This window comes from Salvelinus alpinus, chromosome 26, assembly GCF_045679555.1.
Source record: "Salvelinus alpinus chromosome 26, SLU_Salpinus.1, whole genome shotgun sequence".
NCBI lineage: Eukaryota > Metazoa > Chordata > Actinopteri > Salmoniformes > Salmonidae > Salvelinus > Salvelinus alpinus.
The window spans coordinates 6,945,825-6,971,311 of NC_092111.1; the positions used below are offsets into that span (position 1 = coordinate 6,945,825).

At 44.9% G+C, this 25,487-nt stretch overlaps 1 protein-coding gene and 1 long non-coding RNA gene across 3 annotated transcripts in view; one reads left to right on the plus strand and one right to left on the minus strand.

Annotated features, from left to right (window-relative positions):
* The window catches only part of LOC139554519 (exostosin-1c-like), a 75,211-nt gene that overhangs the window by 19,452 nt on the left and 30,272 nt on the right, over positions 1 to 25,487 (plus strand). The window lies entirely within an intron of this gene.
* On the minus strand, positions 7,565 to 8,433 carry LOC139554522 (uncharacterized). Its single transcript, XR_011670853.1, has 2 exons — positions 7,872 to 8,433; positions 7,565 to 7,717 (listed from the first exon to the last, which is right to left on the minus strand). It is a non-coding gene; the product is annotated as an uncharacterized lncRNA (long non-coding RNA).

Genomic DNA, 25,487 nt, shown 5'->3' on the forward strand with positions numbered 1-25,487 from the left:
GTGCTGCTCTTGGTCTCTGACCTCATTTTAGCTGCATACAGACCGCTGACAGCAGGCACATAAAACAGTTAGGGACTTCTCCTTAGTATCTGGGTCATTCAGGTGGGTGTCTAGGGTATAGTGCCATGGACCGTACCATTAAAATAGGATAATAAATAATTAGAAAAAAAATGTAAAAAGATGTAGTTCTCCATGATAGGACAATAAATAAATAAGACGTATAATTCATTATAAAAGTATATCCATCATCTGAACAACATTGAAAGCCCTCTCATACCCGGCTCACAGCAATACATTGGCTCTGGGATATGCAACCATTTCATTACTCACTCACTCAACTTTCCAAACATAGCAAATAAAATAAAAAATAAACACAAACCATACCATCCACACATACTGTGCCTTCTGTTTACTTAGTTTTTATCTTCACTATGTTGAATTAGTGCTTGTGTGTTCAATTAGTTATATGTGAAGATTTATAGAAAAGCTATTTTTTTTATTGTATTGTTACAATCAGTAACCGGGCTTGAATTGTGTTTATTTCCCTCGTCTATGAGAACTTTGTAATTTTTAAAATAACCATGGAGTAGTCTTTGTGTCTCTGAACAACTGGTTATCAATATATAGTTTATCAACGACGAGAGCTACTCGTTTCGCTTTTAATCTATTTTCTTTGAAAATTGGATACAGAACTTTGCGCCGTTCTGCAATTTCCTTCGGAAACTGATCATTCATGCCAATTTTGGTCCCAGCAAGTCTTTTACCCAGGCTTTTAACCATTATTTTATCTTTAAATGAAGCAAATTTGGCAACGATTGGGCGTTCGTACCTCTGCCCTCTCTGTCCGAAGCGGTGAACGCGTTCAAGTTGGATTTTGTCGATAACTTCGCGTGGAATCTGAAGCGCTGTAAGGAGGAAGTCTCTAACTATAGTTTCAGGAACTTCTCCTTCTTTTTCTTGGATACCTGTAAGTACCAAATTCTCTCTCATGGATCTAGTTTGTATGTCCAGTAAGGCTTCCTTCAGAACGGTGTTCTCCTTTTTAATTCCATTCATTTCGGTTTCAATCTTATTGACTGTCCCTTTTAGCTTGTGTGTTTCCTTCTCCAATGTCGCAGCTTTTTCATCACTCATCTCTAGGCTTGCCTTCAACTCTTTTATATCCTTACTAACTAATTCAAGTATACCCAGTTTGTCATTTATTGATTTTAACAGATCGGTTTCGACCTTTACCATTCCCGGTGGTGAGAATATTAAATCATCAGTGTCTGTAGAAGAGTCACGTTTTCGTTTTGTAATCGGTTCCCCTGTCTTACTCTCCGTCATGTTTGGTTGTTGCCTGTTTTCGTAATATTTGTCGATAAATGTCTCTAGTTTTAGGATTTGTTTTGTGTTATTGTCCAGATTGAAGGTTATCACTCACCAGATTATGTAGTGCTAATATTTTAGTCTAATTTAGCAGATATTTCGAATATTATGTTTTATCTTGAGGTGCTCTACATAAATCCCTTCAGTCCGCCATTACCCTTACCCGCCATTACCCTTACCCTTTACCCTACACTTCCCACTCTTCCCACACTCATGCGTTTACGCATTGCCCCCCCCCCTGCCTTTTTACAAGATGGCGTAAGACACGCCAACCAAATTTCATGGGAGGGATTGAGAAGGTCTTGCCCTCTCTGAGTCAAAGAGGGTCTCATTTAATTCAACTAAAAAGAGAGGTGGACCAGTGATCTCTCTATTGCTCTACTGCCCCCTATCAGTAAGCTGACCTCATAGCACCCAGTGGTGATGCCAGGTGGTTGTGTGTTACTATGTCTGGTTGCTTCTCAGATGGTTGTCTATTTTGTCTGGCTACACTGTAGTGGTAAACACATTCTTTTGAAATGCTAAACAGAATCAGTTATGCTTGGCAAAAAACAAAAAAGTGACTTGTTTGCAGTCCCACGTTTGTATATTTTGTTACCTTTTTTAAATGTTCTGGTAAGAAAGACTTACTAGCTCTACTGCCTCACAGTCCTTGGCTAATTGTTTATGTCTTAAGCAGGCTCCCCCCCACTCTTTGCATTTAGCTATCTCTCTCCTTTGGATCTGTGTATATTGAGTGGGAGAGTCCAGCCTGTCAGGTTGTCAGGTGCCTCTCAGGTTCCTGATGTGGAGCCGTTTGGCCCCGGAGGCCCACGCTGTCTTACCACCAGCCCACACGGGGGCCCTGGCTCTACTTGTGTGGATGTCCTTAATGGGTGCCATTCACCGGCCTAATCGGGCCGTTTATCCAGCCGGGCCAGAGCCACGGCGATCATAGCGGGAAAAGCCCACGGCGTCCTAACTCCCTTTTGTCCGAGCCAACTGGAGCTGAAAGCCTTTGACAATATGGGAGAGACTAGAGGAGATGGAGAGAGGGAGACTCCTGCCTTCTGCTGATAAGACTCTCCTTCCCCTCTCTCTCTCTCTGTTTTTCGCTTGTTTACCCATTTTTGATAGCCTCCACTTGACTTTGTGAACCCACAACTCTGTATCCAGAGATTATGGATGGTAGGGATTAGGGAAAAGGGGACATGTGAAACTAAGTGCTCCTTACACTATATGTTTAATGTTCCATACAATTAGGCGAAGTTGACCTTCAGCAAGTCTTTCAGAAATGTCAAGACAAAAATATAATAAATTTATTAAATATACACGTAAAGGTGTGTTCATTAGTCTTTTTTTCGTCTATGAGGGAAAGGACTGCTTTAAACCATTGGTCTTAATGTCCCATTGGGTGGCTTGAGTCGTTGACAGACGGCTAGGGGCATGGTTCAGAGGTTATTCACTCATATAGTCTGGTGTTAGGGTTCAATTGGGATTTGAAAGGGGTGGATTTAACCTCCCAAACTGGGTTGACTTTATACTGTGATTTTCCACTTTCTGATTCAGAATACTCCTCCTTACCTGCCTCCTTTTGAGGTTGGTTGAGCCCACTTCAGCTGCGCTCCGACTTCAGTCAACACCTGTTAGTCCACAGACAAGTGGGCAGCTTTTTATAAGGCGACGACTTAATTTCACCTCATACCATACTGATGACTGACAACCAAGTTAGCATAATCCTAACTGATTTATGTAGCTAGCGTCTGCTCAACATGACATGAGCTACGGAGGAGCCCTAGGATCAACAGTAACCACGTATCCTTACATTCCTTAGCACTTGACACAATTGCACCCAATAAAAAAACACTCTTATATGAAAGGGTGTGGTGGTATCTACTACTGTGGGCCAAACCCAGACAATCTACCCTGGCCCAGATACCTTCCAGAGGCAATTTAGGAATATACTGAACACCATGTAAGTCGCTCTGGATAAGAGCGTCTGCTAAATGACTTAAATGTAATGTAAAATGAATAAGTCAAATAAAATCCAAATGTATTTGTCACATGCTTCGTAAACAACAGGTGTAGACTAACAGTGAAATGCTTTCTTACCGGCCCTTTTCCAACAATGCAGAGTTAAGATAATAGAAAAAAAAATAGAAGGTGACAAGGAGAAATAAATTCAGTTAATAACGAATAACAATAACGTGTTAAAGTAACATGGGTACATACAGGAAGTGCCGAGTCGATGTGCAGGGGTACGAGGTAATTGAGGTGGCTATGTACGTATAGGTAGAGGTAAAGTGACTAGGCAACAGGATAGATAATAGACGGTAGCAGCAGTGTGTGTGTGTGTGGTGAATGGGGTTGTGGCATCAGTATGCATGTGTACGTGTGCTATGTGTGTGTTGGGATGTCAGTGTAGGTATGTGGCTAGCCTGAGTTCTACTGTTCATCTCTTATTTAATGATAGCCTGGGAGCTAGCTGAGGCCGGTTTGGTGTTGAGTCCCCTGTCTCTGCTACACCTATGATAAATGAGACCGACTGGATGCTGCTCCCAGCTGCTCGCTCTGAAACTGTCTACGAGGTATATACTGTTTAAATGCTATTCTGACGCTTGGCTATATGGGCTCTTGGGATGTTATTATTAATAATAGTTAGGTGGGTGCTTACATTTGCCCTATTTCATGTAGACGTGTGTATTATATACATGAGTGATTTGGAAATTCGTTTTTTTTGCATATCCCACTCCCCCTGAGACACTCGGAGAGTGGGGTCATGGCCAGAGGTCAGTCATTATTGACTGCGACCCTGGAGCAATTAGGGTTAAGTGCCTTGCTCAAGGACACATTGACAGATTTTTTTTCACCTAGTCAACTTTGGGATTTGAACCAGTGACCTTTCGGGTTACTGGCCCAAAGCTAGGCTACGCTTCTGTGCTCAAACTAGCACTTGTATATTTTTCTTCATGTCCTATAGAGGACCACACATTGCTTTGATATGTATTTGAACCCGGAGTTAGACCTATATGCTTTGTTACACTGTGATCCCTGTACCTCAGTTTGCATGTTGTGTTCAGAGAACATTTGAATTGCTTTACTCTCTGCCTCTTGCCTTTTTACATACTACACCCAGCCAACACACTCTGTCCTTCCCACTGCCTCTACACACCACCTAGCCTATTTCAGTCATTTCCTTCACTCTTCACACACTCTTCCCTCTGACCCTACGCCCTACATTACAAGCAGTCTCCACGATCAACTTCCTAGCCAACTCCATTCATAGCTCCATTCCTAGGACTATCCTTAGCTCGGTATCCACTACTATTACTACTGCTGCTCCTTCACCCAATACCCATGTCTCCGGACCCACACCCACCCCTCATATCCCACTCTCACACCCCAGTTCGGGTTACCCACACTCTGGCCAGTTTGCCCATCCTTGTCCCTGTGTTTCCAGCTGTCCCCTGGTTGTCACCCCTGTCCCCGTGGACCCACCAGCCTGTCCGGTGTAGTCAGGCTGGCAGGGCTGCAGTAACCAGAGCCTTCTCCTCTCTCTTTCTGTCGCAATGACTCTTTCTCTCTCTCTTTCTGACACCCTCTTCCATTATTTCGCTGTTCACGCTCTCTCCTGCTATTTCTCTCGGCTTTCAGCTTCTCTGCCCCATCTCCCTCTCTTTCTTGTTCTCTCTTGCACTCTTTGTTCCTCCCTTTCTCTTTATCTACCCCATCTATTTCCCCCTGCTGTCTCTCCCTAGATATCTGTCTCTGCCCTGTCTTTCTTTCTCTTAATTCCTCTCGTCTTCACACTCTATCTCTCTCTCTCTCTCTCTTTCCTCTCTATGGCTGTAATGTGATCAGGTGCAGGGAGTGAGCTGTCTCCACTCCAGTAAATGCATTAGCCCTGTCTCCTCTCCCTGTCCACTAGCTAGACTACTCTACTGGCCCCAGTCAAACCCCAGTGTGGCTGGAGGGCTGGACGGCAGGGTCACAAGGCCAGAGCCATTCCAGGAATGGACTTTATCGCTTCTGCAAACACACACATACACATATGGGTAGATACAAATGTGTGCATACACACATATGCCCTAAGCAGGAAAATACACATGTAGGTGAACAAACACACACAGACAGACAAATATGCATGTGCGCACACATGTTTGTGTTACTGTCCTTTTGAGGTCCAAACAATTGATTCCCATTCAAAATACTATTTTCCCTAACTCCTAAACCTAACTCTAAACCTAACCCCTAAGCCTAAAATTGCCCTTTTCCTTGTGTGGCCCGACGAAATGTCCCCACTTTTCCTTGTTTTCCTAGGAAAACCCAAACCACACACACACACACTCCATCACTGCTCCTAATAGGGTGTAAGCTGACAGACAGAGCCAGGCTCCCTCCGTCAGCACAGCGAGTCTATATTCATTCAGTAGCTTCACTGTGCGCTAGAGACGAATGAACTAGAGCGAATCACATAGATCCAATAAGCCCACTGATCTATTGAGAAACCCTCTCTGGAATGGAATCTGGGAATCTATACTGCATGGATCCGTTCCCTGCGGAAGGGATTAGATAGCCATAGCGTTAGGACAACATAGCGAGCAGGTTATCAGTTTGCCACTACTGCAGTGGTAAGCATTTAGGTAATGTCGTTAGTGCAGCATAGAGCAGAGATTGTTTCCTGGTTCTCTTATCAGCAAATCACCTATTCAAACCTGATGTTTGAGCCTGTAGCATTTAGCGTCACTGGAAGCACCGCAGTTTTGTATGCAATGAATCAAGAAGATGAAATAAGAATGTCTTTGGGAAATACCAGAGGAGAGAGAGATACAGTCTTAGTTAGTAACTCATACTTACAGTAGGGTGGGAAGGGAATAGCTGCGCTCGCTGCTGATTGGCTGGTGTCCTGCCTGTTATCTGGAACGTCTGTCTGCCTGTTATCTGGACCGTCTGTCTGCCTGTACGTCCGTCTGTCAGGAGAGACGGAGTGGGGATACCAATCCACCAAAAGGTGGCTACGAGCTCCACTCAGTTGAGCTACGTGTGTGGATGGGCCAGCAGACTCTATCCGTTGGGTTCCACTCAGAGAGGAAGTCCGTCTTGTATAGTGTATCTCCACCAGGGGGCTTGGGAACAAGAGTAGCTTACCAAGCAAGAGGGGCCGAGCCACTCGATTTGACTAGCTAGCACCGACATTTGAACTTCCGTGTTATGTGCCTCTTTACAAATGCTAGCTCCATGTCAGGCTAGTCTGCTGTTCTATGCTTTACGCCACTACTTTTTAGCCACGGAAACAAACATGTCTCTTTTTGATTTGAACTGCAACAACTACTCAGGAGGAGAAGAAGGAAAAAAAGGACTGAGAAAATGGCAAGTTCTTCCACTGAGTACTACAAGAGGGGACAATGGGGAATAAACGTCTCTTGTCCAACCTATGCGAAGCATTGACGAGGAAAGACATTTTCAATACATTCGGATGTCGGTTTGACGACTTGCTTCAGCGGCTTGCCCCTCGCTTCTCGCACGGGAGAACTCGCAGCTCTCCTGTAAATGCTGCAGAAATGCTGTCTGTGACCAATCGGTTTTTGGCGCGTGGCAGCACACAGCAGAGTATCATTACGAGTTATAACTTATACAGTGGCTTGCGAAAGTATTCACCCCCCTTGGCATTTTTCCTATTTTGAAACATGTCGACAGACACGGCAACCAGAGTTGCTATAGACCTCAAGGACCTCAAGGACTACTTCCTCACACCAGCAGGCCAGGTGTCTTTCCAGGATGCTGCGATCACACGTTGGCACCCTACTGTAAATGTTGGAGTGTGGTTTAGAAAACAGGTGCACACATATGTTCTCTTCTTCTGGTTGATGACGGTTTGACTCCTGTTGTGAGCCTCACACTTGGTTTTGCTGTTTGGACAAATCACAATAAAGAGTACTATGATGACTTCATCCTTGTAGTTTTTTTATTTTTAAAGAATTGTGAGGCTAGACCCTCAAGACATTTACCTAACCTTGTGTTGTGTAGTGGCCTTTCACCTTCCTGCTATAGTAAATGGGTGTGTCCAGCTGTAGACAACAAGGACACCCCCTCCCCCTCAAGACATTAACCTAATCCACATAGCTCATGTACAAAGCAGTACAGCTGTACCGAGTGACTGATTCAAAACAGTAATATTTTCTGCCACAAGTACAAATAAGCAGACATACATTTGCAGTACTTTTAGATCTTTATTTACTATCACAAGAGGGAAATGTGATGAACCAGGCCGGGGAGATGATGAATCAAGGGGTGATGAACCACCTGTAGATGGGCCCTCAGAGCTCAGCTCCATCTCTGGACTGTCCAAAACTCCACCCTCCTCCAACACCTACAAGCAGATGGCGAATATGTTAGAATACAATTCAACCAATCTAAAAACATGTTTCCCCAAAATAACGGATTTCATAAACATCCCGATCTAATTAACACACACATTAGCCCTGCTAATCTTATAACACAGGCACTCAATATTTTCCACTCACAATTTCTCCCATCCAGAAAAGAGCTGATTTCACATCTTCTAACTAGGTCTGCTAAACATAAGATCTGTCTGATGATGTTTCACATGAACAAGAAGCCAATCCAACTGTCTGACAATCGGTGGGACACGCACCTGCGGCAGCCCCATTCCTCTCCTTCACCCTTTTCAGATTCCGAATATACCGGTCCCGAATCTTTCTCTATGTTTCTTTGATTTCAGTATCGGTGTTCAAAAAGCACAAAAAAGGAAGCTTGCAAGTAGTAGAGGCTAAGTAGCAGAATGCCCATCGCTTCTGTATTTATACCAGAAGGGATACTGGAAAAGATGTGATGTAGACACCGGGGCGGGACTTCCGTTGCAGAACTCACTCAATACTGCCCCTCAGTCTTCGCAAGGAATGATATGTCGGGTCTCAATTTCCAGGTAGGAAAAAAAATTGAGTTGAATGCAGAGCGTATTACAAGGAGCCACCCCTTTTATGACGAAAAACGACATTGCAACACTGTGCTACGCTCCGTCGGCCATGTTTGCACATTGTCCGTAGACCCCTATAGAGGGAGGGAGAGGGATAAGGAGAGAGTGTGTGTGTGTGTGTGTGTGTGTGTGTGTGTGTGTGTGTGTGTGTGTGTGTGTGTGAGACAGAAAGAATGAGATCAAATAGAGGAATAGGATGTGCAAGTGTGTGTATGAAAGAGAAAATGAAAGAGTGTGAGAAGTAGAGAAAGTAGGCGTAGATGAATGTGCCAGAAAGAGAGAAATAAATACTGTCTTCCTCCTCTCCTCTTCTCCTTACGTTAATACAGCATTGCTCCTTGCTGGGAAAGATGCAGCTACAGTACTTCCCTGCTCTTTAAACCCGGTCTCTGCCTAGCGCTGATTGAAGTTTGTCCTTAATGCTCCTGCTCTGATGCCCTCCCTGTTCTCTTGACTGGAGAGGAGACCCCGGCGAGAGAAATGTTTAACCCAAACCCCACTCCTCTAATGTAGGGGTGGGTGCAAAGGAAACCAGTAAAGCTGACAATCCAGTTTAGGAGTGGTAGAAACAGAGGGTTTTTTGAAATGTTAGTTCTAGTGAAACCTTTTGATTTGCTAAGGATCGGCACAAACAAACCTGTTAAAAAAAACAGATCCAGGTGAAACTTCAAGTCTCCATTTCCTTTGATGTCAATTTCACGCGCCGTTTGATGTTATGGGAAGCCATACCTGTCAATAGCAGAAAGTGGGTTTGGATGAATTTATCAAGAAAGACACCATGGCCACTTGAATGAAACGGACTGTGGTATAGTGCTTTAGCTTCAGTGAGGCTATGGGTGTTTTGCGGTTGTCGTCGGAGACTTTGTTTATTATGGTCTGGCTCTGACTGAGGCGTGACATTTGAAAAATGCTACATGCAAATCGTCTCTGTGGTAACCTTCTCTTTGCTTAGCAGCAGCAACAGCTCTCAGACTGTAGCTAAATCCGAGTCGGCTGAAAGAAAATGGCTTTCTTCTTGATGTTCTGTTTTCTCATCTGATAGGGCTAGGTGGGAAATGAATGACGTTTAGAAGTCCTATCTAACTTTCACAGATTTCTGTCGTTGAGGGCGTAGCCTTAGACTGCTAGGTTGTGTCCTACCAAGTCAGATTGTCCCAGTCAAAAATCAACACCTAGCTCCTTTCCCTAGCCCTTGTCCCTTTGCAGATCTGCAAGAATTGAAAGGTATAAGCAACCGTGCTTACATCTATCCAATACTTTCAGATCTGCCAACATAGAAGGGGCTTGGGGTTTTTTTCCCACCCACCGGGCCATACTATTTCTATCATACCTATTCAAATGATGGCAAATTGTACTTGTCATATGCTTTGCACACAACAGATAGACTAACAGGGAAATGCTTACTTATGGGCTGTTCCCAACAATGCAGGGAGAAGGAAAATAGAGAAATAATAGAAAAGTAATTACACGTAATAATAAATGCACAATGATTACCGATAACTTGGATATGTACCTGGGGTACCAGTACCGAGTCGATGTGCATGGGTATGAGGTAATTGAGGTAGATACATTATGTACATATTAGAGGTCGACCTATTAATCGGAATGGTCGATTAATCGACATCGGCTTTTTTTGGTCCTCAAATAAATCGGTATCGGTATAACTAGGAATAAAGTGACTAGGCAACAGGCTAGATAATATAATTGTATTTATATTGGTTCTGGGTGTTCTGCCCCCTGCAAGACTCAACTCTCATTGGCTCAGGGCTGGTTCTGTGCATGCCCGTCAACTTGTCAAACTTAATGAACCACTAATCTCTCATCTGTCAGCTAGAAGGCGGGAGTTGGATGAACTTCAAGCTTCTCTCCTCTTTGTACGTGTTCCCAAGAGCTTTAGAGACCCAACCAAATAAAAATGACGCCCTCATTCTCGAGCGCCTTTTGCGAACATCAGCCGAGACAGTAAATTGAGAGTGGGGTCGAGGAGAATGACATGGTGCGGTAATTTTCACAAACATAAGAAAAAAGCGCTGGTGGGAAAGAGTGATGGGCAGCGATGGAGGAATGTAATGAATTTCCCTCCGTTGATCCAGAGCGCTGTTGAAGTCCTACATCTCAATAGTCGGGCGGGCACATCTCAATAGTTGAAAGTAGCTTCCTGACTTTGTCTTTGTATTCTTCGCTTTTTTTTAAAACAAACTGCACAGGTGACACACTAGAGTCATCCTAGGTTTCCTTCACATTGCTTTGACCTAGCCTTGCTTCTCAGATGAGTCCAGATCAAGGAGAGGAGACGAGGGGAGGAAGCCACTTTAGACTATTGAGATGCACCCCCTCCTGTATGTATTTGAACTCTGTGTTCTTTATGCAGGAAGGGTTAAGGAGGCTATGCTGGGTCATGTTTGTGTAACCCTCACACACTGGTCTGGGGTCAGTGTTAAAGAGTCACATTTGGACACACTGGTCAGAGAGTAAAAGCTTTGGTCTACTAGTATCCATATAAGTCGTCTTTGTCAGATTATGGCGTCATAATGGATGTGCATATTTGGTGGGTATAAGTTATGTTATTCATTACTTTGACAGTAATAAGCTTAGCAAGCAAGGGCACGTATATCGTTAGCTCTTTTGTGTTCATATTATCGGATGTAATATTTAATTGGGAATGTACTCCGTAGCACGTAGTATAAAGACTAGCACATTCTGCAAGACAACAGTTCTTTAATTATCGGATACCATTTCCCCCCAGGGTCTTTCTCTTCTATCCATCCTCCCTTTCATCCACTCCCCTTCCTCCCAACCCATCCTTCATTCTCTCTCCTCCTCAGCCAAACATCTCCCATCCTCCTCCTCCCTCTTTCCCTTCCTCCACCGTCTCTCTCTCTCGCCTTCCTTGTCCCTCACTCCTTCCTTCTTCCCATTATCTCCTCTATCTCATCATCCCTCCATCTACCTCTTTCTCTCTCTCTTCATCCCTCATCTCCCACATCTTCCATCCCTCCCTCCCTCTCTCTCGCCCTCTCCATTCCCTCCTTGCCCGCCTCCCCCCTCCCTCGTTCACCCCGTGTGTTATCTGAGATGGCCATCCGTACGTCTGTGGCCCAATTACTTGTAAACAAACAGTCAAACAACCCCCCCCCCCCCCCCCCCCCCGAGCCTCCGTCGCGCATCGCCATTTGAGTCTCTCCTATCACCCTGACCCTCTGATTTGAGAATGAGAACGTGTGTGTGAGAGAGAGATGTATCAGAAAAACAACACTATCTCTGTATCAGCCGGCCAACATGCTTTATAAGGTGTTATTCTCACTCTACCTGCAGTTTTAACAAGGCTAGCTTTTACTGTGCTAGCTGTTTTTACTGCGCCAGCTGTTTCTACTGCGCCAGGTGTTTTTACTGCGCCAGGTGTTTTTACTGCGCCAGGTGTTTTTACTGCGGCAGGTGTTTTTACTGCGCTAGGTGTTTTTACTGCGCTAGGTGTTTTTACTGCGCCAGGTGTTTTTACTGCGCTAGCTGTTTTTACTGCGCCAGGTGTTTTTACTGCGCCAGGTGTTTTTACTGCGCTAGCTGTTTTTACTGGGCCAGGTGTTTTTACTGCGCCAGCTGTTTTTACTGCGCTAGGTGTTTTTACTGCGCTAGCTGTTTTTACTGCGCCAGGTGTTTTTACTGCGCCAGGTGTTTTTACTGCGCCAGGTGTTTTTACTGCGCCAGCTGTTTTTACTGGGCCAGCTGTTTTTACTGCGCCAGCTGTTTTTACTGCGCCAGGTGTTTTTACTGCGCCAGCTGTTTTTACTGGGCCAGCTGTTTTTACTGGGCCAGCTGTTTTTACTGCGCCAGGTGTTTTTACTGCGCTAGCTGTTTTTACTGCGCCAGGTGTTTTTACTGCGCCAGGTGTTTTTACTTCGCTAGCTGTTTTTACTGCGCCAGGTGTTTTTACTTCGCTAGCTGTTTTTACTGCGCTAGGTGTTTTTACTGCGCTAGCTGTTTTTACTGCGCCAGGTGTTTTTACTGCGCCAGCTGTTTTTACTGCGCTAGGTGTTTTTACTGCGCTAGGTGTTTTTACTGCGCCAGGTGTTTTTACTGCGCCAGCTGTTTTTACTGCGCCAGGTGTTTTTACTGCGCCAGGTGTTTTTACTGCGCCAGGTGTTTTTACTGCGCCAGCTGTTTTTAATGCGCTAGGTGTTTTTACTGCGCTAGCTGTTTTTACTGCGCCAGGTGTTTTTACTGCGCTGGGTGTTTTTACTGCGCCAGGTGTTTTTACTGCGCTAGCTGTTTTTACTGCGCCAGGTGTTTTTACTGCGCCAGGTGTTTTTACTTCGCTAGCTGTTTTTACTGCGCCAGGTGTTTTTACTGCGCCAGCTGTTTTTACTGCGCTAGGTGTTTTTACTGCGCTAGGTGTTTTTACTGCGCCAGGTGTTTTTACTGCGCCAGCTGTTTTTACTGCGCCAGGTGTTTTTACTGCGCCAGGTGTTTTTACTGCGCCAGGTGTTTTTACTGCGCCAGCTGTTTTTAATGCGCTAGGTGTTTTTACTGCGCTAGCTGTTTTTACTGCGCCAGGTGTTTTTACTGCGCCAGGTGTTTTTACTGCGCCAGGTGTTTTTACTGCGCTAGCTGTTTTTACTGCGCTAGGTGTTTTTACTTCGCTAGCTGTTTTTACTGCGCTAGCTGTTTTTACTGCGCTAGCTGATTTTACTGCGCTAGCTGTTTTTACTGCGCTAGGTGTTTTTACTGCGCCAGGTGTTTTTACTGCGCCAGCTGTTTTTAATGCGCTAGGTGTTTTTACTGCGCTAGCTGTTTTTACTGCGCCAGGTGTTTTTACTGCGCTAGGTGTTTTTACTGCGCCAGGTGTTTTTACTGCGCCAGGTGTTTTTACTGCGCTAGGTGTTTTTACTGCGCTAGGTGTTTTTACTGCGCCAGGTGTTTTTACTGCGCCAGCTGTTTTTACTGCGCCAGGTGTTTTTACTGCGCCAGGTGTTTTTACTGCGCCAGGTGTTTTTAATGCGCTAGGTGTTTTTAATGCGCTAGGTGTTTTTACTGCGCTAGCTGTTTTTACTGCGCCAGGTGTTTTTACTGCGCCAGGTGTTTTTACTGCGCTAGCTGTTTTTACTGCGCCAGGTGTTTTTACTGCGCCAGGTGTTTTTACTTCGCTAGCTGTTTTTACTGCGCCAGGTGTTTTTACTGCGCCAGCTGTTTTTACTGCGCTAGGTGTTTTTACTGCGCTAGCTGTTTTTACTGCGCCAGCTGTTTTTACTGCGCTAGCTGTTTTTACTGCGCCAGCTGTTTTAACTGCGCTAGGTGTTTTTACTGCGCTAGGTGTTTTTACTGCGCCAGGTGTTTTTACTGCGCCAGCTGTTTTTACTGCGCCAGGTGTTTTTACTGCGCCAGGTGTTTTTACTGCGCCAGGTGTTTTTACTGCGCCAGCTGTTTTTAATGCGCTAGGTGTTTTTACTGCGCTAGCTGTTTTTACTGCGCCAGGTGTTTTTACTGCGCCAGGTGTTTTTACTGCGCCAGGTGTTTTTACTGCGCTAGCTGTTTTTACTGCGCTAGGTGTTTTTACTTCGCTAGCTGTTTTTACTGCGCTAGCTGTTTTTACTGCGCTAGCTGTTTTTACTGCGCTAGCTGATTTTACTGCGCTAGCTGTTTTTACTGCGCTAGGTGTTTTTACTGCGCCAGGTGTTTTTACTGCGCCAGGTGTTTTTACTGCGCTAGCTGTTTTTACTGCGCTAGGTGTTTTTACTTCGCTAGCTGTTTTTACTGCGCTAGCTGTTTTTACTGCGCTAGCTGTTTTTACTGCGCTAGCTGATTTTACTGCGCTAGCTGATTTTACTGCGCCAGCTGATTTTACTGCGCCAGCTGTTTTTACTGCGCCAGCTGATTTTACTGCGCTAGCTGTTTTTACTGCGCCAGCTGTTTTTACTGCGCCAGCTGATTTTACTGCGCCAGCTGTTTTTACTGCGCCAGCTGTTTTTACTGCGCTAGCTGATTTTATTGCGCTAGCTGTTTTTATTGCGCTAGCTGATTTTATTGCGCTAGCTGTTTTTATTGCGCTAGCTGATTTTACTGCGCTAGCTGATTTTACTGCGCCAGCTGTTTTTACTGCGCCAGCTGTTTTTACTGCGCTAGCTGATTTTATTGCGCTAGCTGATTTTATTGCGCTAGCTGTTTTTACTGCGCCAGCTGATTTTACTGCGCCAGCTGTTTTTACTGCGCCAGCTGTTTTTACTGCGCTAGCTGATTTTATTGCGCTAGCTGTTTTTATTGCGCTAGCTGTTTTTACTGCACTAGCTATTAACAGCCATGTGTGTTTGCATGTGCACATGCGTATGTACGTGCATGCATGTGTGTATTTGCCTGTGTGTGTATATGCATGTGTATTCGTGTCTCTGTGTGTGCGTGTTCGCTAATCTTAACCAGATCTGTTTGGGCACGCTCTCCTGACTCATTGCCCCTTCCCATTTCAACGTCTGTCAGGGGGCTTGTAAAAGTAGAGAGAGGAAAGAACTAATGAGTCACTTCTGACTACACCCCCCCCCCCCCCCCCTCGCCAAGTCCCAAAGCAGCGCTTCTGAATTCTAGGCATGCACCAGACCAGAGCCGGGTTCAGCAAGGTAAACCGGAGGCTAGCAAACAAATCTGAAGACCGGTGCCGTATGCTTATGAGGGGTTAGTTTGAAGTAGTTTGAAGAGCCAGTCGTCACGGTTCCGCTCCACCTTGTTTGAAAGAAAGACAGCTGGACGGGTTGAGAAACACCCGAGAGGAGGGAAAAGAGGCAGGGAGGGTGGGGTGTTGTTGGGATATCGTCTCAAGGATGTGTTTGTGTCTGTCTGATTGAAGTGCCACATCTGAAGAGGTGCTATTAGCTAGAGAAGGCCACTGAAAGCTGAAAGAGAGATGCTCTCTGCCAGACGTTTTTATGTTATACTGCACACTGGAGTTGACATGCTACTGAGGGCTTTTTTTGTTTGTTTGTTTGTGTGTGTGTGTGTGTGTGTGTGTGTGTGTGTGTGTGTGTGTGAGAGAGAGAGAAAAAGATGAGTGTGTGGAATGGAGAGAAGGAACACGGGTGCTCTTTAATTCGTGTGCATGTGTGAGCGCTTGTGTGTGTGTGTGTTTCCATTTGTGCGGATACGAACGGTGTATGCCTTTGTGTAACGTCTGTGCGCACGCGTGCGCTTATGTGCGTTTGCGTGTGATCATCCTCCCTGGAGATGTGGTGGAGGAGTGCAGTCCAGCAGGAGCGTTCCTCACTCTGGTTCCTCGGTCTAATTAACTGTGCTACTAGTTACAGCACCATGCAACAAGGAGGACTGCGTTCACGTGTGCACCCGTGTTTGTGTTTGGCAGGAAGATCTGTCTGCGTGAAACATCCAGATAATGCGTGTTTGTGTCTCTCTATGTAAAAGTGTAATAAAAAGCATGAGCTGGCGCACAGCCCAAACAGTTGGTAGAGGTGCTGACTAACGGCGAGTAAACTATAGTCTATAAAAAATGAGTACGGAGACTCGTACTCTATATACAAGCGGCCAGTCATTTATTGGGTAAACAACCGGCGTTCCGGCATCATGGTGCCTTCTTCAGGGTGGTGTGGAAGTGTGCCCTGAACCAGAACGCCGGTTGTTTACCCAATAAATGACTGGCCGCTTGTATTTACATTTTTAAAAAGCTTGGTAGTTATAGACTGAAGGACGGAGATCCCAGATGCTGTCATATTCCACGCCAGACCATTTTATTTTTCTCCAGGCCCCCACACCGGACCATTTTATTTTTCTCCAGACCCCCACACCGGACCATTTTATTTTTCTCCAGGCCCCCACACCGGACCATTTTATTTTTCTCCAGGCCCCCACACCGGACCATTTTATTTTTCTCCAGACCCCCACACCGGACCATTTTATTTTTCTCCAGACCCCCACCCTGGACCATTTCATTTTTCTCCAGACCCCCACACCGGACCATTTTATTTTTCTCCAGACCCCCACACCGGACCATTTTATTTTCTCCAGACCCCCACACCGGACCATTTAATTTTTCTCCAGACCCCCACACCGGACCATTTAATTTTTCTCCAGACCCCCACACCGGACCATTTTATTTTTCTCCAGACCCACACACCGGACCATTTTATTTTTCTCCAGACCCCCACACCGGACCATTTTATTTTTCTCCAGACCCCCACACCGGACCATTTTATTTTAATAATAATAATAATTTTGTGCAAAAACCCCAAGTTAGACAGGTCCACTAGGTAAAAATGGACCAGCCCATCTGACATTTGTCCCTCTGTCTGTGTGTGTGTGTGTGTGTGTGTGTGTGTGTGTGTGTGTGTGTGTGTGTGTGTGTGTCTCTAGGTGTGTGCTTATTGTCAGAGACAAGCACTTAGCCATCAGACTGGGACAGATGTTCGAGTGGCTGCGGGTTGGCACGGTAGCCATGGTGATAATGAGAGGGGGGCTTGGTTAATTGGCATGTGTGAGCTCTGTCTCTGTCTGTCTGTCTGCTCTCAATGTCACTTTTTACCCCCTGAAGAGGTGCTCTATTCAATGCAGTGTGTGTGTGCGTGTGTGTGTGGGTGCGCATGCGTGTGTGTGTGCGAGCGTGGCGGAGACAGGATGGGGTTAGCTAAATGAAGATATATCAATCAAACAGAGTTTAGCTGTGCAGGATTATATACCCTCACCTTTTGCACACACACACACACACACACACACACACACACACACACACACACACACACACACACACACACATCTGCAAGCAGTCTTGCGCACGTGCGCACAAGATTAACACACATACCATCACACGTATCCTATATCACATTCTTAGCATGCTGTCGGATGAAAACCTTTTCATAAAATGTTTGACATGTATTGAAAGCAGTAACTCCCTTCATGTATTGAAAGCAGTAACTCCCTTCATGTATTGAAAGCAGTAACTCTCTTCATGTACTGAAAGCAGTAACTCCCTTCATGTATTGAAAGCAGTAACTCACTTCATGTACTGAAAGCAGTAACTCTCTTCCTGTACTGAAAGCAGTAACTCTCTTCCTGTACTGAAAGCAGTAACTCCCTTCCTGTACTGAAAGCAGTAACTCCCTTCCTGTACTGAAAGCAGTAACTCTCTTCCTGTACTGAAAGCAGTAACTCTCTTCCTGTACTGAAAGCAGTAACTCTCTTCCTGTACTGAAAGCAGTAACTCTCTTCCTATACTGAAAGCAGTAACTCTCTTCATGTACTGAAACCAGTGACGCTCTTCATGTACTGAAAGCAGTAACTCTCTTCATGTACTGAAAGCAGTAACTCTCTTCATGTACTGAAAGCAGTAACTCACTTCATGTACTGAAAGCAGTAACTCACTTCATGTATTGAAAGCAGTAACTCTCTTCATGTACTGAAAGCAGTAACTCCCTTCATGTACTGAAAGCAGTAACTCTCTTCATGTACTGAAAGCAGTAACTCTCCATGTACTGAAAGCAGTAACTCTTCATGTACTGAAAGCAGCAACTCTCTTCCTGTACTGAAAGCAGCAACTCTCTTCATGTACTGAAAGCAGTAACTCTCTTCATGTATTGAAAGCAGTAACTCTCTTCATGTACTGAAAGCAGCAACTCCCTTCATGTACTGAAAGCAGTAACTCTCTTCATGTACTGAAAGCAGTAACTCTCTTCATGTACTGAAAGCAGTAACTCTCTTCATGTACTGAAAGCAGTAACTCTCTTCATGTACTGAAAGCAGCAACTCCCTTCATGTACTGAAAGCAGCAACTCCCTTCATGAACTGAAAGCAGCAACTCCCTTCATGAACTGAAAGCAGCAACTCTCTTCATGTACTGAAAGCAGCAACTCTCTTCATGTACTGAAAGCAGCAACTCTCTTCATGTACTGAAAGCAGTAACTCTCTTCCTGTTTTGAAAGCAGCAACTCCCTTCCCAAAACAAGTTGTTGTTTAGTCATCCTGTGGACGTACTGTGAAGGATCTGATATTTGGCAAGTTATTTTCTTGACTGCTGAAGCCTGATTTTGCAGTTACAGTAGCTGTTGGCTTGTTTGTGTTCCATTGTTTCGTAGAAGGAAGTTCGGCGATGCAAATGGCCCTTTGGGGACAATGAAGTCACTAAGCTATTGGTGTATTGGTGCTGTGTAGGCTGAGTTAGGAGTTGAGGAAATGGGTACAGGCAGGCGGTAGTTGTCTGTATTAGTATTTAAGTCCTATGTTAAGAGAGGGTGAGTTGTCTGTGTGCCATATTACCAGTAGTTCTGTGTTAGGGGTGGGTAAAAGGCAATAGTCTGTGTCAAATGATTGTGTAAGAGTGGGTCAGGGGTTGGTATACAGTTGTTGTGTAGTTTGTGTATTGTTGTGTAGTTTGTGTATTGGTGCTATGTAAGGCTAAACGTTATGGGGTGGATAAAGTGAAGTGGGTGAAGACAGTTGTTGTTGTGCTTGGTGTTTACAACCAGTCTCTGGGCTGAATGGATGTTCTAGACAGCCTCTGGACCAGGGCCAGTCTGGCCACACTGGGGCTCTGTGTGTGTTGGAAAGGCCACTCTGTGGAAAAGCCCAAAAACAGGACAGTTACTCAATAAGGCTGCAGGCTGCATGATGTGGCTCTGACTAGAAGGTGTGTGTGTGTGTGTACAGAGACAGCACCTTGTCAACTCAACACGACCTTCACAGACCATTTTAACCCCATTCCCACAGTATTTGGTAATGGGACGGTTACCGGCCCTTAAAGGGAATGTACAGTGATAGGAGCAGTAAGTAGCCCTTTAAGGTTCAGTCTGGTTATAGGTCAGTTAATGGTCATAAGTTAGTAGCTGGCAATTAACCTCAAGCAACCAAAATGTGGGCATAATTATATTTTTGTTAAAGGAATGGTCAGTGATACAGGGCAGGTAATGGGGCAGTAGCTGGCCCTTAAAGGGACGGTCCATTAAATAAACAGTACCAGTCTCTCCTCTATAGGGGGCGGTCACAGGGTCAGGTCACACACTATAACACAGGATAGGAATTCCACTGAGCAGCGTGATCCAAGGGAGAGCTAAACATTCCACACGTTCCTATGGGAGGGTGGGATGTGTGATGCATGTTGAAATCACAGCAGTCACGCGGAGTAGGATGCCATATGATGGGTGTCCGATGCCTTGTGAAATTTGTCTATTTTGATCCATGTGTGTGAGTGTGATGTACATCAGCCTACTCTGTCAGCGAATATAAAGGGTATCATTGTGATTCGGAGGAGGGTGTTCAAGTGTTTGGGCAAGCAGAAAGGGCATTAAACAAAAACATTGAGACACACAGGCTCCGTGATACTGCTTCCCTTGCCGTGACCTCTAGTCTCTGCAACTTATCTGTCCGATCACGCTCAACACAGACACACCGATTCCACATGATCCCAACACACACAGACGCAGCAGAAGGCCTTTAAAACACATTGAAGAAGGCACATAGTTCACCTCAGACAGCGTTACCTAAAGCAGAACTCCATGATACCCCAAGTCCCCTACAGCGCAAAGGTAATCACCAGGTAATCACCATCACCTGACCGAGCCAATAATCTGGCAACTCCACGAGCATGTCAACTAGGCCGCATTAACATTCAAAACAGGAAGCTTAGAATACGCCAATAGGGGATCCATGGAAATAGAATTCTAAGTCCACTGGTGTATTTGTGTACTTTTCTTTTTTTAAAACTGTTCATATGTGACACTCAAGTTACAATTAGTTTTTCCATTTCCCATTGCAAATGTAAAATAGCACGTTGGACCCTATAATTCCAAGGTCTCAACTATTTGTCGTTTTTCATCTTAGCCACATACTGTGTACACTGTCCATAATCACAGTGTACTTTATAATGGCAAACGGAGAGATTAGTTACTCCCAAAAGTTTGTAGTGCTGCAGTTGGGGAAATATGAGATTGTAGGGGTTACATGGCAAAGAAAAACACAATCTGTCTGATATAAAAAGACTCCACCCTATTTCTGGAAGTTCTTATGTAGATTACTTGCATATTTTAAGGATTTAATCAAGACCCACATTGCAGCAGTGTCTAGTTTGTCTTCTACGTTGGCGTCTCACAGAATAATCCACGCACGCACACACTGCTCTATCTTCACACAGCAGCTCAGATGGAGGCACAATCACAGATCTGTGGAAGCCCACTTACACATATCTGTACTGATCTACACACACACACGCACACTTCCGCACTGAGACACACACACACTCACACATACACTCCCGACCTCCCAGGGGAGTGTGTCAGGGCCCTAACTGATTAAAGCTTGGCAGCGGGGGCTCTGTCAGCATCATAAAACACAGGCAGTCGTGTAGATGATCTGCCACCCATTTCCTAGGTGATATATTCTCTTACGTGTACATCTGCTGAGAACAGAGTATTCTCTCTCTCTCTCTCAACCCAGAGGAATGACTCATGTTGATGACCCCTAGACGACAACCCATCTGCTTCGTGCCCATCACATACTTTCTTTTTGACCTCCCTCCTTTTTCCCTCTTCCTCTCCTCTTCCTTTCTCTGCTTCTCCCATGTTTGCATCCCTTATCCAATAGGATGTTATTTTGTCCATGCAATAATAGGTGAAATGAGAACAGGAAAACAAGTATATATTGCTCCGGTAATAATAATTTTTTTTGTCCATTTGATATTTACTACAGATGAAATTGGACAATGGTCCACAATTCAGGACTATTGATTTAGTATGGTTTGTATCTGTTTTGTACTACCGGAAAGATACAGCTGCCTAGCTCTCTAACTTACACCCAGCCACTTTAACGTCTATATTGACTCTGAGTTGTTGTTCATTGAGCAATGTCTCTGTTGAAGAAGCAGCGGGAGATCATGTAATCTTACTCATTATGAGTTTCCTACTCTGAGATGCTTGATGAGCACAGGCCCTGGTTTGTGGGGTAGCTGACTGAGATGTATAAAGAGATCGAGAAACGAGGCTGAACTCTCTCACATTAGGAGCATAGTCCTCTCAGAAAAGCGACAGCTCATCAACGGTGGACAACTGGACACGATTCTGAATCAAACGGCACGCAATTAAATGGGAGGATGGGAGCCCAAGAGAGCGAGATTGGGTGAGGGATAGAGAGAGTCCACTAGGTTCAAATGACCAAATCAAATCAAAAACCAAATCAAATCAAACTATATTCGTCACATGGTGCCGAATACAACAAGTGTAGACCTTACCGTGAAGTGCTGACTTACAAGCCCTTAACCAACAGTGCAGTTCAAGAAGAGTTAAGAAAATATTTACCATGTAGACTAAAGTAAAAAATTATAATAAAAAGTAACACAATAACGAGGCTATATACAGGGGGTACAGGTACCGAGTCAGTGTGCGGAGGTACGGGTTAGTTGAGGTAATTTGTACATGTAGGTAGGGGTGAAGTGACTATGCATAGATAATAAACAACGAGTAGCTGCAGTGTACAAAAGGGAGAGGGGGGGGTTGATGTAAATAGTCCGGTGGCGATTGTATTAATTGTTCAGCAGGCTATGGCTTGCGGGTAGAAGCTGTTGAGGAGCCTTTAGGTCCTAGACTTGGCGCTCTGGTGCCGCTTGCCTTGCGGTAGCAGAGAAAACAGTCTATGACTGGAGTCTCTGACAATTGTATAGGCTTTCCTCTGACACCGCCTATTATATAGGTCCTGGATGGCAGGAAGTTCGACTCCAGTGATGCACTGGGCCGTACGCACCACCCTCCGTAGCGCCTTACGGTCAGATGCCGAGCAGTTGCCATACCAGGTGGTGATGCAAACGGGCAGGATGCTCTCGATGGTGCAGCTGCAGAACCTTTTGAGGATCTGGGGACCCATGTCAAATCACAGATGTTACTGATGAAAAAAGAATTGGAATGAATAGTAGCTTTATTTTGTTTCCTTAAAATGCAGCCGTTCTATTTTCTGTGTGTAGTCATTATCGTTGGGGTCAACTCGAGTCAGGAAGTGAATTGTGTATATATATTTTTTTCAATAGTTTACAATGCTTGACTTACTGTATAAGTGGACTTGACCCATTTGACATGAATTGGAGTACAAGTAGACAGAATTTATGGGTATTTTCACATTGTAAATAATGTAGAAACATTTGCCATGTTATCACTAAGTACCTAACAGGGATGTTGAAATTATAACTTTTTTCTTCATGAATACATGGTCAAAATAGTACTACCTACAGTACCAATCAAATGTTTAGACACACCTACTCATTAAAGGGTTTTTCTTTATTTTGACTATTTTCTACATTGTAGAATAATAGTGAAGACATGAAAACTATGAAATAAAACATGGAATCATGTAGTAACCCCCCAAAAAGTGTTTCACAAATCAAAAATATATGTTATATTTGAGATTCCTCAAAGTAGCCACGTTTCGCCTTGATGACTTTTGACTGGCACTGTATGCCAAGTGGTCGTGGTTTGTTTCCATCGTGTACCACTTCAAAGCGGCAGTCAGTCAACTCTGGTATACCGTACCTGCACCTGTGGATGGGCGTTCCATCTTGCGTCAATGACCATTGGTACAGCTGCTCACATATTGTCCTAAATGTATCTTTATTTGTTTAAGGCCAAAGGAGGTCTAATGAATAGTCTTTAAAGCCCGGTGGAGTCATTGACTGATCTATTATTGCCAATGTTTATTTATCTACTATTATCTATTGTCCTCTGTTGGCTTAGGCCTATAGGTGGTCTGCTAATGACGAGAAGCCTGTTGACGTTTCTCTGGTTGCTGCGGTGTGGCTTCAAGGGTGAGTGCTTTTGAATGGAGTGTGTAGGGAGGGTGGCAGACAGCAGTTGGTTCCTCTCAAGATGAGGGACTCTGGCTAAAGACTAAAAAGCGTCTGGCTTTACTATTTCGCAAGACGTTGGACACACACACAGGCTAGAAAGAGAAATACGCGCACACACACACGCACAGCCACTCCACGACGTATTAACGTGTGAGCACGCGACACCTATTTATTTGCGAGCTGCACGGAGAAAAAAAAACTGTCGTTGATGTGTAAAGTCATTATAAATTATTCAACACCGTTTCCTTCACGCCAACAGACAGCCTATTTTCTAAATCTCTCTCAACCTCTCCATCTCTTCCCCCTTTCCCTGTAACTGTTTTTTTTTTAAACTACAGATAGTCTGCTTTTTCATTTGTAGTCTCCAAGTCTGTGATGGACAGTGTTTAAGTCTCATGGAAAATGAAAACAGGAAATGGAGGGAGGCAAACAGGCAGTACAGCCGCCGCGTTACACACACAACTCCAACACCATCATTCATTTTGCTGACGACACGACGGTGGTGGGCCTGATCACCGACGACGATGAGACAGTCTATAGGGAGGAGGGTCAGAGGCCTGTCAGTGTGGCGCCAGGACAACAGCCTCTCCCTCAACAACAGCAAGACAAAGGAGCTGATCGTGGACTACAGGAAACGGAGGGCCGACCACGCCCCCTTTTCACATCGACGGGTCTGAAGTGGAGCGGGTCGAGAGCTCCTCGTGTCCAAATCACTAAGGATCTATCATGGTCCACACACACCAACACAGTTGTGAAGAAGGTGTGACAATGCCTCTTCCACCCTCAGGAGGCTGAAAAGATTTGGCATGGGCCCTCTGATCCGCAAAACATTCTACAGCTGCACCATTGAGAGCATCTTGACTGGCTGCATCACCACCTTTTGGCTAGGGTTCCTATTTCTCTCTCCTTCTCTCTTTCTCACCCTCTCCCCCCTTCAATTTGAATACCTTCCAGCACACTATTGGAATGAGTGGTAAACACTGCCCATTGCCAAAACAGTTGATAATGAAACAATCTTTCAGTCCCTCTTCCCCTCCTCCCTTATTTTCCCCCTCCAAGCAGACCTCCTAATCTCTACCATAGCTTTCTCTCTCTTCTTCTTCTTGTTTTTGCCCTCCCTCCAGCCCTTTCATATCAAATCAAACTTTATTTGTCACATGCTCCGAATACAAGTGTAGACTTTACCGTGAAATGATTACTTACAAGCCCTGAACCAACAGTACAGTACAGTACAGTCCCGTGTGGCTCAGTTGGTAGAGCATGGCGCTTGCAACGCCAGGGTTGTGGGTTCATTCCCCACGGGGGGACCAGGATGAATATGGATGAATATGTATGAACTTTCCAATTTGTAAGTCGCTCTGGATAAGAGCGTCTGCTAAATGACTTAAATGTAAGAAAATAACTAACCAAGTAAACTAAAATAAAAAGTAATAATAAAAAGTAACACAATAAGACTAACGAGGCTATATACAGGGGGCAACGGTACCGAGTCGGTGTGTGGGGGTACAGGCTAGTTGAGGAATTCTGTACATGTAGGTGGGGGCGAAGTGACTATGCATAGGCAACAAACAAACAGTGAGTAGCAGCAGTATACAAAAGGGAGGGGGGGGTTCAATGTAAATTGTCCCGTGGCGATTTTATGAATTGTCCAGCAGTCTTATGGCTTGGGGGTAGAAGCTGTTGATGAGCCTTTTGGTCTTAGACTTGATGCTCCGGTACCGCTTGCCGTGCGGTAGCAGAGAAAACAGTCTATACTTTGGGTGACTGGAGTCTGACAATTTTATGGGCTTTTCTCTGACACCGCCTATTATATAGGTCCTGGATGGTAGGAAGCTTCGCCCCAGTGATGTACTGGGTCGTTTGCGCTACCCTCTGTAGCGCCTTACGGTCAAAATGCCGAGCAGTTGCCATACCAGGTGATGATGCAAACGTTCAGGATGCTCTCGTTGGTGCAGCTGCAGAACCTTTTGAGGATCTGTGGACCATTGCCAAATCTTTTCTGTCTCCTGAGGGGGAAAAGGCATTTCGCTCGTGTCACTGGGCAGCTCGCGTCTGGGTTTCCCTTTGTAGTCTGTAATAGTTTTCAAGCCCTGCGACATCCGACGAGCATCAGAGCCGGTGTAGTAGAATTCAATCTTAATCCTGTATTGACGCTTTGCTTGTTTGATGGTTCGTCTGAGGGCATAGCGGGATTTCTTAAGTGCCCGGATTAGTGTGACGCGGCAGCTCTAGCTTTTAGCTTGTTGAGGATGTTGCCTGTAATCCATGGCTTCTGGTTGGGATATGTACATACAGTCACTGTGGGGACGACGTCATCAATGCACTTATTGATGAAGCCGA